Source organism: Polypterus senegalus, chromosome 9 (genome assembly GCF_016835505.1).
Source record: "Polypterus senegalus isolate Bchr_013 chromosome 9, ASM1683550v1, whole genome shotgun sequence".
In the NCBI taxonomy this organism is placed as follows: Eukaryota; Metazoa; Chordata; class Cladistia; order Polypteriformes; family Polypteridae; genus Polypterus; species Polypterus senegalus.
The window spans coordinates 68,185,538-68,199,353 of record NC_053162.1 but is presented as its reverse complement, the minus strand read 5'-3'; the positions used below and the strand labels follow the sequence as shown (position 1 = coordinate 68,199,353).

Below are 13,816 nucleotides of genomic sequence, written 5' to 3'. Positions count from 1 at the left end.
ATCTTGCTCTGTCACACCCACCACTAGCATATTCTACCTCACCACATCCATAACCTCCTTTAGGCTATCCTCTTTCCTTGCAGTTCCATCCCTAGCACCCTACTCCCATATCTTCTGAAATATCTTTTATTCTTCTAACAACACTGTCATTGCAACATTGGAACAGAATCATCTTTCTTGGCTTCTTCCTCACCAAGAAGAGCGACATGTACATCCTTTAGATATGGTTTTATGAGTTGCTCTGCAATGGCATGTGGCTTCTTGGCTTTGGAAAACTAACTTGATAATATTTTTGACGGCTTCCCTTTTTACCTTGAATGTCTGATGGACAAGAAAAATAAAGGTTATATAAATATTATCATCAGCCAGGTATTAAAATTAATATTGGTACTTTAAAAATAATTTTATGGTTAAACAAATTTCTACATTTTTTTTTTTTATTTTTATTTTTTTTCGCTAGTGGCCAGTTCCAGTAATTTTAAATAGTCTCTTCCCTAGGATATAAAAACAGCGAGACTGGTGTCAGCTTTAAATCTCATCCTACTTAAAAGCATCCCACTTGTGGTCCTTCAGCTTAATATATTAAACTTATGGCTCACTGGGCAGATGACTTATCCTGTTGTAATTTGTTTTTCTGGCCAATGAAACTGCCGCTCAAGCACACATCCTCCATACCAGAGGTTCTCTAGTTCAGTCCTGGCCAAACCCCCCATGACAGTAGGTCACCAAAATAACCAGTTTCGTCTTTTAATCACGCTTCCTTCTTTAAATGGAGTTATGTTTCAGAGTCACCACAGAATTTACAAACTGCTTATGTTAAATTTGTATTTAATGAAGCAAGAACATACATTTGTTAGATGGGTAAGAATCTTTAATTTTTTTTTTTTTGTTTTTAATGTTTTTTTCTTTTTAATGGCTTGATTATATATTCCATTATTTACTAATAAGCATACAAGTGGGTGGTATTCAAATAGCTGCTGCCCTTGAGTATTCAGTGTTGTTTGCCTTAATTTTTTTTCCAGTCAGAAATATTTGTCAGTATTTGCATATAATAATTAAAGCCAACAAACACCCTCAGAAAAAGCACATTTTTTACTTTCTTATATATGTAAATCTCATATTAGTTCACTTTTCTAAACACAAAATATGACAAGGAAAAAAGTTGAGCTAATTAAACAATGAGATAAATGAACAAAGAAATGACTTGATAATTGTGAAATTGATAGGAATAAAATCCTGCAGCTCAGTTGGCCCCAGGACTGAACTTGAGAAGTGCTGCGTCCCTTAAAGAATTTGTTGGGTTTGTGTTCATGCTGCCAGTGTTTTGTTAAAAAGTGTCTTTTTAACTTGTTAAATTTAAGACTTTCATTACTGAGGACTTTCCCCACACAGATCACATTGCGGGTGCACTACACCACTTATGTAAGCTTTAGTTGTGCCAAGAGAAATATATTCTTAATTATATTTTCTTTTTGACATTGTAAAAGAGCCAGATCCCTTCACCTCACAACTGTTTATATGTAAATCCCTCTGCCCAATGCCTTGCATGCATTTTAGTCCCCCATATGTGTATGTGCTCTCAATTATCTTAGTTTAATTTTTTCACAGGTTTTGAGAGGTTTTGGTACTGTCATGGGCGACAATATTTATTATGTTATTATGTACATTAACCACATTGTTTATAACCCCCACCACTAATTTGCACTTGGATGAACTACTCTTAGGTCGCCACATGACTGTGTAATAAACTTATCACAATCAGTCTCAATCCATAATTTAAGAAACACTGCTCTATGGGATAAATGAGATTAGGTACACCCACTCCTATTCTTCCTCTTTCTGCTAGGGAGTATTGTGATGCACCCTCTACTAATGACACATTTTCTACTGAAGATGACCTCTGATGTTCATCTTTTTCTTCTTATATGCCCTCAGGATTCCTTCCACCAGTCTTGATGGACACCTCCCTGTGCTTCCAATGTATGTGCACGCCTGCCTAGCTGTCAACACTCCAAGTCTGATTACCTCCAGCAAGAAATCACTTTCTTGTCTCTCTCCATCAGCCCTTAAACCAACTCAAATGGCTTTGCAGCTTTATCTCTTTAATTTGAGCTTGGCACCTTGGGCCTGGGTGCCTTCTGATGGACTGGGCTGACTCATGTTGCACACCACTAGTCCCAATTGCACTGCTGTGGACGCTTTTACCCATACAGCTGACTCACTGTTTTTCAAATCAGGAGCTTTCTCAACGGCCCCACTTTATAATGCTTAATGTAAGTGCCCGTCTGTAACTATTTAAGCCAGTCTATAAATTGGTACACATACACACATATAAATGGTTAACACTGCTACCACAGTAAGTAGCATTAGGCATTTTGTCCTCTGCAGTAGCCTTATTTTGAGTCAGTGAGTTCCTGTACAGTGTAGGCCCTGGACCACTTTCGAGTCTTATGTTCCCACTGCACAAAAGGAACTGTAACAATCAAAATATGATGTGCAAAGAAGAGTGATGTAATAAGAAATGCAGTGGGTTTGGGAGTTTACATTTGACCCAGTCCACCTGATTGCTTCAGACTGATTGTTATGCTCATCAGGGAGAGATTATTGCTTTGATGTGGTGCAGCGTGACACATCAGGAAGGCGGCTGTGAAGAGTGATGTGGCACAAAGTGTGGTGCTCCATCTTCACCAATAACTATTTAAAGTCCAAACTACTAATAGATTTGTAAGATGGTGCCAGTGCTTGTGGTCAGTTTATCTGCCCAATTCATCATCCAGTCCCCACTCACAAACTGTTCACAAAGTTCTTGCTGTGGGAATGCTACAAAAGTTCATGAGACAGTTTTGGAAGATGGATGCTTGAAGCAGAACTCTGTTAGCAGTGGTGTTATTTTATTTTTGTACCTTCATACTGAGATGTCCAGTATTTACTGAACCCGAGGGACTTAAAGTAAATGAAAGTATACAGTATATAAGCATGAATAGCAGAAGAGGTATCCTTTATTTACTGAACCCGAGGGGCTTTACTTAAAATAAATGGGAGTATATATAAGCATGAATATATAGAAAAAGGGCTCAGAAAGAAACAGATAATACAACTAAAACTTCAAGTTCAAGGTATGGCCTGCCAGACACTGGCCTGGAACAGATAGGTGAAATAATTGATTCCAGGACCTGATGCTGCAGGAGAACTCATCGATTCCAGAAGGTTCATTGAAACTAAAAATGGCCTTACTATCTGCACTGTCGACTCCCTCCCGCGAGCCAGCAACACAGACTCCAACTGGGCTTGCTACTCCACCCGCAGAGCACAGAGAAGACCGGAACAGTCTGAGCTGAAGGTAACGATCACCACAATGATTACCGCAATAACTATAGCTTTCAGAGAGCCTTAAAGGAGCTAAAGAATAATATAAAGAGGGTTGCAGATGATACAAATGATATAAAGAAAGATATAAAAGACATAAACAAGACAAACGAGAAGCTGCTTCAGTATATTAAAAACCAGGAGAAACATTTACGTAATCACTCTGAGGCAACCTTTAAAGGTATGCTAGAAATAATTGAGAAAAAAAATACAAAAAAATCTGACTAAGTTTGAGAATAAATTTAGAGCACTCAGTGCTCAACCGGAAATAAAACTTCCAGAGTTTCAAAAGATTCTCTGGATCTAAAAAATTTCCTGCAGTGGGATAGCCAGTATTCACAGCAGCCTGCTAAGTGTCAGACCTGCAGCTGCAATTCTAATTGCATTAACTTTCTAAGCAGGCTAATGGTAGCTTCTTGCCCTGTTTAAGAAATGTATGAAATCCATCTTAACTGCACCTTAAAGCATACAAGTGAAACGTGCTTCCAAGGCCAAATTTAACTGGTATAGGTAAACTGTTTGCCTGGGAGTCTGTACGTCTACAATGTAGACTCTACATAGCAGCAGTTAGCTTATTAATAAGAACGTCCGCTATATGTTTAGCTTAGTGGTAGTGGTATATGAATGCGATATACTGTAATTCTTGTTTGTTAAAGCAGTCCAAAAGTCAGTGAATGTGAGGTTATTGGTTGTTGCCAGCTAGGTTTTTACCTTTTTTATTCTCAGTAGAGTTTTTCTATAATGGTGGTGGTGGTTCCTTTTGATTAAATGGGGTACCCTTGCTCAGAAGCCAGAAGGCTTTGCTGTTAATCACGACTTCTTCTGTCATTATTCCCACATTATGAAATTTTGTGTAATTTTAGATCATTACAGTTTTTCATTGCTAGTGCTGTGAATACAATGGCTGCTGCAGTGTGGCCTAACAACCAGAATTCTGTTTATATTTTTAGGATTTGGTTGTAGATATGCTGCTTTGATATTTCTGCAATGTATTATGCACTTTAACACTTTTGCACGAAATACCAAACAGAGCCACATTTAACATGCTCCAAACTACTGAAACATCTGTTCTGCTTTCAGAACAGTCGGATTAAACACTGCCCTCATGTCTTTTTCAAAGAAGCATGTTTGACAGTAAATCTAAATCGGGCATTGCAATGCAACAAGGAAATTATATTTTCCCAATGCCATTTAATTAATTGTATAATACTATACTAATACTATAATATTACGTTTAAACTCTTAATTTTAATAAAAAAAAATAAAAATGCAACATGATTTATTGGGCATACAATACTTTGCTGTAGTACAGGGGTTCTCAAACTCAGTCCTGGGGACCCACTATGCCTGTAGGTTTTTGTTCCAATGAGCTTTTGTTTTTAATTGGACTCCTTGGCTAACTAAGTGAACTGTTGTTTCCCAGATTCTGTGTTTTAGGAACAATAAAGAAATTAGCTAAGTTCGGTTAAAAATAATTATTTGGATTTTTGTTTATCATTGGCTGAGCTTTCAAAGTAGCAACTTCCTTTTAATATATGGCCTTATGGAAACAGTAGTATTTCAGCAGTGATATTAAATTTATTGGATTAACAGAAAATATGCAACATAAATTTGGGCACCCCAACAGAGATATTACATCAATACTTAGTTGAGCCTCCTTTTTGCTATTATAACAGCCTTTAGACGCCTCCTATAGCCTTTGATGTTTGTCTGGATTCTGGATGGAGGTATTTTTGACCATTCTTCCATACAAAATCTCTCCAGTTCAGTTAAATTTCATGGCTGCCGAGTATGGACAGCCTGCTTCAAATTGTCCCATAGGTTTTCGATGATATTCAAGTCAGGGGTCTGTGATGGCAATTCCAGAACATTGCACTTCTCCCTCTACATGAATGCCTTTGTAGATTTAGAACTGTGTTTTGAGTCATTGTCTTGTTGGAATATCCAACCCCTGCATAACTTCAACTTTGTGACTGATGCTTTTACATTATCCTGAAAAATTTGTTGATATTGGGTTGAATTCATCCGACCCTCAGCTTTACCAAAGGCCCCAGTCCCTGAACTAGTCACACAACCCTACAGTTACCACAGCATGATGGAACCTCCACCAAATTTGACAGTGGGTAGCAGGTGTTTTTCTTGGAATTCAGTGTTCTTCTTCTGCCATGCAAAATGCTTTTTGTTATGACCAGATAACTCAATTTTGGTCTCATCAGTCCAAAGCACTTTGTTCCAAAATGAATCTGGGTTGCCTAAAAGAGCTTTGGCATACAACAAGCGACTCTGTTTGTGGTGTGAGTGCAGAAAAGGCTTCTTTCTCATCACCCTGCCATATAGATGTTCTTTGTGCAAATTGCACTGAATTGTGGAACGATGTACAGATACACCATCTACAGCAAGATAATCTTGCAGGTCTTTGGAGGTGATCTGTGGGTTGTCTGTAACCATTCTCACAATCCTGCGCATATGCCGCTCCTGTATTTTTTTTGGCCTGCCAGACCTGGGTTTAACAGCAGCTGTGCCTGTGGCCTTCCATTACTTGATTACATTCTTTACAGTTGAAACTGACAGTTTAAACCTCTGAGATAGCTTCTTGTAGCCTTTCCCTAAACCATGATACTGAACAATCTTTGTTTTCAGATCTTTTGAGAGTTGCTTTGATGATCCCACACTGTCACTCTTCAGAGGAGAGTCAAAGGGAAGCACAACCTGCAACTGACCACCTTAAATACCTTTTTCTCATGATTGGACTCGCCTGTCTATGCAGTTCAAGGCTTAACGAGCTAATCCAACCAGTTTGGTGTTGCAAGTAATCAGTATTGAGCAGTTACATGCACACAATTCAGCAAAATTACAAGGGTGCCCAAATTTTTGCACAGCCAGTTTTTCACATTTGATTTAATTTCATACAACTAAATACTGCTTCGCTAAAAATCTTTGTTTGGAAAACACCCCAGTACTCAGATGTTCCTAGGAGATGAAAGACATACTACTGTTATCTTTTTTGTTGAAAGTAGAGTACATTATTATGCAAGCTGAGAGGGGTTCCCAAACTTTTTCATATGACTGTACATTAATTCCTCCTCGATCGCAGGGGTTGCGTTCCAGAACCCCCCGCGATAGGTGAAAATCCGCAAAGTAGAAACTATATGTTTGTATGGTTATTTTTATATATTTTAAGCCCTTAGAAACTCTCCGACACTGTTTATAAATATTCCCCGCACAGTTATACAGCATAAACCCTTTGTATTCTCTTAGATATTAGGTAAGATTCATTGAAATTATTTATGTAAACATACTGTTTATATACAGTAAAATCTAAATATTATTTTAAAGATATCGAGCGTCTCAGATATCACATAAGTTACAGCCATTACGATAGACAGGCCACCAGCAATAAATACGTGCAATGCAAGAAAAATTGTCTACAGTAAATGTGTGTACAGTGACACTAAACGTACATACATGTACTAAGTACTGTAAGTAGGAAATGAATTATGGCTACTCACCAACAATGACATGACGACTTGTCCGATAACAATGAGTTTAATTTTACTACCCAACAAAGGAGAGCGTTACAGCCCTTCTGAAGGAGCCTCTTCAGGCGACTATATAGCACCGCCGTTGGTCTTCTTCCGGCAGTCTTCAATCCAATTCCCTAAAGTAGATTCCATCCGGACTACTGCCTTATTATGTCCACTTACAACTTGTTTTGCGCCCTGGTTAAAAGGACACTGCGGCCATAGATCTTATATTGTTTTCCTCCTTTTTAAATAAAAAGAATCGTAGACTCATTGATGGCGTAATGGCGTCCTACAGCGGTGTAGCTATTCCCTTCCTTCAACATATCCAAAACTTTTACCTTTTCTGCAATTGTTAACATCTTCCATTGGCGCTTGGGCATGGCCCCTGAAGCAGTAGCAGGAGCAGATCGCTTTGGAACCTTAATGAAGGGCTTGACTATGCATAAAGATAAACACAAAAGAGCACAAAAGTTAACTCTTTACACAGCGAAACACGTTGATACTGAATGAGCGAGACAAGACTTCCTGGTTAACGCAGCGGAATCGAACTTGGAGCTCCATCACTGAGCCAATCAGCACACAGGAACTTAACTGCGTGCTCTGATTGCTTAGCTTCTCGGCCATCTGCCAATAGCGTCCCTTGTATGAAATCAACTGGGCAAACCAACTGAGGAAGCATGTACCGGAAGTAAAAAGACCCATTGTCCGCAGAACCCACGAAGCAGCGAAAAATCCGCGTTATAGATTTAGATATGCTTACATATAAAATCCGCGATAAAAGTGAAGCCGCGAAAGTCAAAGCGCGATATAGCGAGGGATTACTGTATATATATTAAAATGTACTAAGTAGTTATATGGAAATAATGTATCTTTTTTTCTTTTTAATAATATTTTCAACTTGATTTTCATTCTACTTTTCCAGGTGTTCTAATTGTTTAAGTAATCTATTTACTAATATGTGGGTCAATCAATCAATCAATCAACCAACATTTATTTATATAGCACATTTTCATACAAAAAAATGTAGCTCAAAGCTAAAGTAGTTGCAGCCTTTCACAATTCAGTGTGCTTTTGCCTGGGTGTCTTCTCTGTTCGTTTTTAATTGTCATTATTAAGATACAACGAAGGGAGCAAACTGCACAGAGAAAGTGGAAAATTTTAATGAAATCAACAAAAGAGAGTTAAGCATTTTAAATCTATAGCAAAAACAGAAATATTTCTAAATGTCTTATAAATGTAAAAATCATGCTGCTGTGCTTTTCTGAATGTAGAATAAGAGAAGAGAAAAAAACACCAGCTAATTAAATAAGTGTTATCAGTTGTCACTAATTACATCTTTTTGAAAGAAAAACCTGAAACCACAGTGGGCCCCCAGGACCAACTTTGAGAACCCCTGCTCTAGTGTATCTGCTTCTGATTATTTTATGGTTTAAGTTGAGCATGATTCCCTCTGCTATGATATGCAGGAGTTGATCTGCTCCCACAATCCTTTTTGTTCTAGCTCTTGTGGTATGTAATGCTTCTCCATGCTCACTTCTTTATTTTGCAACCTGCTTATATGTATCAACTTTTTGGACTATTTTAGGTTAGTGTGGTGAATAGGATATATTGGAAAAGCTATGAAATAACACACAGTTAAACTAAACAGGAGTGATAACTGGAAAACAATAGCATGCCTTATTTACTGTATTAAAATTTCTGTTACAACAGATATCCTCACTTGATGCTTCTGTTTTTGGCTGTGCTGACAAAGATGCACAAACACACTGGTTGAAAGATGCCTGAACTTAAAATATTTATAGTGAACTCCAAAACTCCAGATAAAAAAAAATAAAGTAATAGATGTCATCAAAGGTTTTACCAGCAAGAAGCTAACCAAAGGACAACAAAACAAACCCATACTTTCAAGATCAGTAACTTAAATAGAGCCAAAATGTCCATAAACTGAATAATCTATCTAGTAACACTGAAATCCAGAAAGCGAGAAGAAACAAACACATGTGAGCAAAAACAATGTCAAAGTAGCCCTTTGAGATGCTGCTGACCCTTAAATGTTTCCCAGCTGCAGTTTCAGGTGGTCTAACGCACCACCCCCCCTTCACCATGTGAAGGACAATACACATAACAAAAGACATAAAGTCTATAAACAGGACAATAACATAAAGAAAATATTAATTAATGCAGAGAAAAAAAGCACATCAATAATTAATAATTCTATTTACAAAACATAAAAAAATAAACAAGAAAAGGCTAAATTAAATAAAAACAAACTTGAGCCAGGGATGAAATCCTGGCTTTATCATAGCAATAATTTTTTCAAAGTTGGCTTTAATTCTGAATTTTAACACATTTTGCGTGCACATAGGCATCTGCTACTTTCTTCTTTCCTCAGTTACTTATATTTTTACTCATTTTTCCTTCTTTTTCCTTACTTTGGACTGTAATTGATAGCATTGAGCAGCTGTTTTGTATAAAGAGTGGTGCAAAAAGAAATAATTTAATCTTTAAAAAAAACTGATCTGAGCATTTGTAGCTGAATTGCATTCTTAGAATCAAAATGATATTGGAGTTGAGAGGGACATTTGACTATAGATTGCTGTTTAGACGTAAGACTTGCACTGCAGGTTTATTTCTGCTTTTGCACAGGCATAAACTCTAGTCCATATTGGTTTTAAAAAACTGAATATTAATTGACACTGACACTAAAAAGCCCTCAATGAACACAATTTTGCTCATGTTGGTATGATCGGTAAAAGCTGTTATTTTAAGAACCCTAATTGGGGGAAGATTTGTATACAAAAAAGGTGAACTGGTATACAGAAAGACAGAACATCGTTTGGTCGCAGTATAGCTTCAGCAAATAGTATACTGAGCTAACAGTCAAATGTGAATTCTGTTGAAAAACCATTGCTGTTACTGAACATACAGTATCTCATCCAATTTAAATTCATCACTTGAAACACAACCTTCTTATGCAAAAGAGTACATGGCCAAAAAAAAAAAAAAGAAACTGACATACATTCGTGGCTAAAGTAAGTTCTCAAAGGAGTCGTCCTTTACAGAAGAATTTGCTAATGCCATTCCATATCCCAAAGGTTCATACAAATGAAGTAGCATCATAGCAAATGACATGATCCTTCAGGCAACTTCAGCAAACCTGGTAAATCTGTTAAACTAATATTTTTTTTATAAAATATGTATTATTTCTAGTCGGATTTTTATTTATAAAATTTGATTTATTTTGCACATCATAAATATTTAAAGTCTTAAATATTCAAATTTTTTAAATGTTCATTGTGCATTGTGTTTGAATATAAACAATAAAAAAGTCTCAGTACTGTACTTTAGCAAACCTGCAAGTGTCAGATCAAATATGTATGTCAGAATTTTCCATAAATGTTAAATTAAGAATTCTTCTGTTTGAAATTCCTTGTCCTAAACTTGTGTCTAAGACATCAAGATGATGCGTTTGCAGGTTTAATAATTTTACATATTATAACCTAATGTTTCAGCATATCTGATATTTGGGAATCATAACAGGTTAAAAAAAGTTATAAAAAGTGGCATTTTTAAAACAGAATAAACTTAAAAAAGATATCATTAGTGTATCATTTAAATGTTGCGCTTCTTCATGATGATGACCTTTTTTTTTGCCCTCTTGCAGCTATGCGGTATTTAATGTTTGAAAAATCTCTGGGATTAAAACAATTGAATATAGATAATGTTTTTTGCGTCTTATGAACACACTTCAAATGTAACTTCTCATCAACAGAATTTTTCCATTACTTTCAAATTAGATTCTTGCTAAAAGGACCTACCTAATTTTTCTCACCTCCCATCCATTTCTATTCCAGAATAAATATTGATCGGTTTTGAAGACTCAGACAGCATCTCAATCTTCTTCTTCTTCTTTCGGCCGCTCCCATTAGGGGTTGCCACAGCGAATCATCTTCTTACATATCTTTCTGTCCTCTGCATTTCATTCTGTTACACCCATCACCTGCATGTCCTCTCTCACTACAACAACAACAACAACAACAACAACATTTATTTATATAGCACATTTTCATACAAACAGTAGCTCAAAGTGCTTTACATATTAAAGAATAGAAAAATGAAAGACATAATTATGAAAAATAAATCAACATTAACATCGAATAAGAGTAAGGTTCAATGGCCAGGGGGGACAGAAAAAACAAAAAAACTCCAGACGGCTGGAGAAAAAATAAAATCTGTAGGGATTCCAGACCATGATACGCCCAGTCCCCTCTGGGCATTCTACCTAACATAAATGAAACAGTCCTCTTTGGATTTAGGGTTCTCACGGAAGGGCTTGATGATGATGATGGTCACGTATAACCATAAACCTTCCCTGGCAGCTCTATCCTTAGCATCATTATCCCAATATACTCAGCATCTCTCCTCTGCAGATGTTCAAACCAACACAATCTCACCTCTCTGACTTTGTCTCCCAACCGTCCAACCTGAGCTGACACTCTAATGTACTAATTTCTAATGAATGCAATCTATCCTCGTCACACCCTATGCAAATCTTAGCACCTTTAACTCTGCTACCTCCGGTTCTGTCTCCTGCTTTCTGGTCAGTGCCACAGTCTCCAACCCATATAACATAGCTGGTCTCGCTACCATCCTGTAGATCTTTCCTTTCACTTTTGCTGATACCCGTCTGTCACAAATCACTCTTGCCACTCTTCTCCACCCATTCCACCCTGCTTGCACTCTCTTTTTCACTTCTCTTCCACAATCCCCATTACTCTGTGCTATTGCTCCCAAGTATTTAATCTCATCCACCTTTGCCAACTTTACTCTCCTCACCATTCCACTGACCTCCCTCTCATTTACACACATGTACTCTGTCTTGTTCCTACTGACCTTCATTCCTTTCCTCACTAGAGCATATATCCACCTCTCCAGGGTCTCCTCAACCCGCTCCCTAATATATAAAAATATTGCAAAGTCCCTTCCTTTCAAAGATCCCAGGGTACAATGAGGAAAAGATCTTTCACTTAACATCCCTGAAAAGGAGTGGAAGGCAGCTGTGCATAGAATACACTATAGCTCCATATGTGCAAAGCATACAATTATTCAACTTAAAACCTTTTATCAAACACATTTATCTAATTTAAAACTGTACAAAATGTATCCCTGCCAAGATCCAACCTGTGAGCATTGCAATCCAACTCCAACCTCACTGGCCACATTTTTAGGGCTTGCACCAAATTATCATCATTCTGGACAAAAACTTTTGAATGTCTATCAGACAGCGTTTATGTTACAATCACTCCTAACTTGTTAATAGCTGTGTTTTGTGTACCAGATGGGCTTAAAGTGGAGAAAGACAAATTGATTGTAATTGCCTTTCCCACACTACTAGCATATAGACTTATCTTACTCAACTGGTAGAATACCAGGCCACCTATGATAAGTCAGTGAGATAAGTGTTATCAGTTGTCACTAATTACATCTTTTGAAAGAAAAACCTGAAACCACAGTGGGCCCCCAGGACCAACTTTGAGAACCCCTGCTCTAGTGTATCTGCTTCTGATTATTTTATGGTTTAAGTTGAGCATGATTCCCTCTGCTATGATATGCAGGAGTTGATCTGCTCCCACAATCCTTTTTGTTCTAGCTCTTGTGGTATGTAATGCTTCTCCATGCTCACTTCTTTATTTTGCAACCTGCTTATATGTATCAACTTTTGGACTATTTTAGGTTAGTGTGGTGAATAGGATATATTGGAAAAGCTATGAAATAACACACAGTTAAACTAAACAGGAGTGATAACTGGAAAACAATAGCATGCCTTATTTACTGTATTAAAATTTCTGTTACAACAGATATCCTCACTTGATGCTTCTGTTTTTGGCTGTGCTGACAAAGATGCACAAACACACTGGTTGAAAGATGCCTGAACTTAAAATATTTATAGTGAACTCCAAAACTCCAGATAAAAAAATAAAGTAATAGATGTCATCAAAGGTTTTACCAGCAAGAAGCTAACCAAAGGACAACAAAACAAACCCATACTTTCAAGATCAGTAACTTAAATAGAGCCAAAATGTCCATAAACTGAATAATCTATCTAGTAACACTGAAATCCAGAAAGCGAGAAGAAACAAACACATGTGAGCAAAAACAATGTCAAAGTAGCCCTTTGAGATGCTGCTGACCCTTAAATGTTTCCCAGTTGCAGTTTCAGGTGGTCTAACGCACCACCCCCCCTTCACCATGTGAAGGACAATACACATAACAAAAGACATAAAGTCTATAAACAGGACAATAACATAAAGAAAATATTAATTAATGCAGAGAAAAAAAGCACATCAATAATTAATAATTCTATTTACAAAACATAAAAAAATAAACAAGAAAAGGCTAAATTAAATAAAAACAAACTTGAGCCAGGGATGAAATCCTGGCTTTATCATAGCAATAATTTTTTCAAAGTTGGCTTTAATTCTGAATTTTAACACATTTTGCGTGCACATAGGCATCTGCTACTTTCTTCTTTCCTCAGTTACTTATATTTTTACTCATTTTTCCTTCTTTTTCCTTACTTTGGACTGTAATTGATAGCATTGAGCAGCTGTTTTGTATAAAGAGTGGTGCAAAAAGAAATAATTTAATCTTTAAAAAAAACTGATCTGAGCATTTGTAGCTGAATTGCATTCTTAGAATCAAAATGATATTGGAGTTGAGAGGGACATTTGACTATAGATTGCTGTTTAGACGTAAGACTTGCACTGCAGGTTTATTTCTGCTTTTGCACAGGCATAAACTCTAGTCCATATTGGTTTTAAAAAACTGAATATTAATTGACACTGACACTAAAAAGCCCTCAATGAACACAATTTTGCTCATGTTGGTATGATCGGTAAAAGCTGTTATTTTTAAGAACCCTAATT

General features: G+C 36.8%; 1 protein-coding gene across 2 annotated transcripts in view; it reads left to right on the top strand.

Annotated features, from left to right (window-relative positions):
• Positions 1-13,816, top strand: part of dok4 (docking protein 4) — a 268,036-nt gene that overhangs the window by 47,643 nt on the left and 206,577 nt on the right. The window lies entirely within an intron of this gene.